This window comes from Myotis daubentonii, chromosome 1, assembly GCF_963259705.1.
Source record: "Myotis daubentonii chromosome 1, mMyoDau2.1, whole genome shotgun sequence".
Classification (NCBI taxonomy): Eukaryota; Metazoa; Chordata; class Mammalia; order Chiroptera; family Vespertilionidae; genus Myotis; species Myotis daubentonii.
Window position 1 is genome coordinate 91071455 of NC_081840.1, and position 2237 is coordinate 91073691.

Consider the following 2237-nt stretch of genomic DNA (forward strand, 5'->3'; position numbering starts at 1 on the left):
CTCTCATCGATGTTTCTAGCTCTCTACCCCTTCCCCTTCCTCTCTGTAAAAAATCAATAAAATATATTTTTTTAAAAAAAAAAGAAAGAAAAACTGTTTATTTTGAAGAATGTATGCGTGAATGAGCCATTCAACCAATTACATCACCCAGGCCACATTTCTTAACCTCAGCTCTGATGCTGACATAAAGAACCTTGTCAAATGCCTAATTGAAATATAAGTCTATAGCTGTACTAACTGTGCTACCTTCCATTTTCCTTCCATTTTGAATAAAAGTCACTTTATCTCTCTGTGCCTCGGAGTCCCTATATGTAGATTGTCAAAGCTAATCAAGATTAGTGAGTGAAATGATATGTGTAAAAGTGCTTTACAAAATGTGCAGCCTTATCAAAAAAAGGAAATTATGTTTATGGACCTTGCAAGAGCTTGTGGTTTGTGGCTACCAATTAGGGGCAGGGAGTGAGGCCTCTGAAAAGAGTGGCAAGGAAAGGTTCAGGGATGGAGCCTGGAACCAAATCTACCACAAACCCTCCGGCTCCCTGGGAGCAGGGCTCTGCGGAAGGGCTGATGCCTTCCCGTCAGAGCCCTCTCTTGCCTGATCTCTGTGTGGGTGGGCCTGTGGGTCATCTTCAGTAGGCTACCAGTTCACACGGTGTGAATGGGAAATTGTACTTCGAAGTAGGAAAGAAGGAAGGGAGAAAAGCTGAGAGGTAAATAGGGAGGTGCCACTGCCCTGCCAAGTGGGTGCCAGCATGTGCAACGTGCAGCATTTGTTCTGTTACGACAGGACATCCTTGAGAAGAACCAGCTGCCTGTCACTGTTTACGAGTATCTCTTTTTTCTGTCTGGGCATCTCACGGCCTTTGATATTATTTGCTTACTGAAGCTGTACAGAAAGACCACACCATGTTGAGTGAATCAACCAAAACAAGAGGTAGATCTTCAGACACCTGCATTTGGGAATTTGGAAGCTAGGTTCAGCTTGGCTGGAGAATCCACTTGTCTTGTGGCCTCCCTTTCCTTGACTTACAAAGAGAATAATTGTATTTGAGGACACTTGAGGATGGATACAAAATTGCCTTTGGCCGGGAGGAAATAGCTGGCCCTACAGAGAATCCCAAGCTAAGAGTAGTATATTTGTCATCCAAAAGGTCCATGTCTTTCTTCTTTGTCATTGTACCCCCAGACCTAGCACAGTGCCTGACACATAGCAGGTGCTCAATGAATATGAATACATGAATGTACCATTCTAGACTATAGGGTAGCTACCTATAGCCCCTTGGCCAGAACTTTAAAAGCACAGCAGCACCTCCCCAGGCACTTTTCAGAGAGCAGGATAATTACAGCAAGAACATGACCCGGGACAGTTCACCAGAGACAACTTGAGCATTAAGATTCCGCCTTGAGATTCTCTCTTCACAGCCATCCTTGGCTGATTTAAATGAGGTTTGCTTACGATAGCTATTAATGTGTAAAGAGAAATAATTTACTAATCTGCTCTTGTTCCACTCAAGAAAACAGTGCTCACCAACAGAGAAGCTCAAGTTTTCAAACAAAAAGGCAAGAATAAAGCCAAATAAAGGAACTCAGGTATGGTGTGCCCCTGGAGGGGAGTGGAGGTGCTTGACTGTAATTAACATCAGAAACCTAACTCTGGCCCTAACCGGTTTTGCTCAGTGGATAGCGCCTTGGCCTGCGGACTGAAGTGTCCTGGGTTTGATTCCGGTCAAGGGCATGTACCTTGGTTGCAGGCACATCCCCAGTAGGGGGCGTGCAGGAGGCAGCTGATCTCCAATGTTTCTAACTCTCTATCCCTCTCCTTTCCTCTCTGTAAAAAATCAATAAAATATATTTTTAAAAAAGAAACCTAACTCTGAAAATTGTTCCTTCTGTATTTCTGAATGTGTTGTTCTCACTGTGACTTAATTTCTTTTTTAAAAACGTTACCGTTACTTTCAACATTATCTAACCTTGTTGGTAGGAGCAGAGGAAACACTTTCTCTCGTGAGCAGAGCTGGATCCCTTCTAGAAGGCTTGACCGAATTGTAACCTGTAGCCTGCCTGGGAGGGGGGGGGGGCACAGACACCCCTCAGCTGGAGTCACCTCCCCCTGCTTCTTGCTATAGTCTCTAGGGCCTAGGGGACCTGGCTCTCCGGGATGTGATGAGGTTCCCAGATACTGTGGTAGTTGATCGAGGCCATCGCAACCTTCTGCGACTTCCCCGGCGGCGGCACAG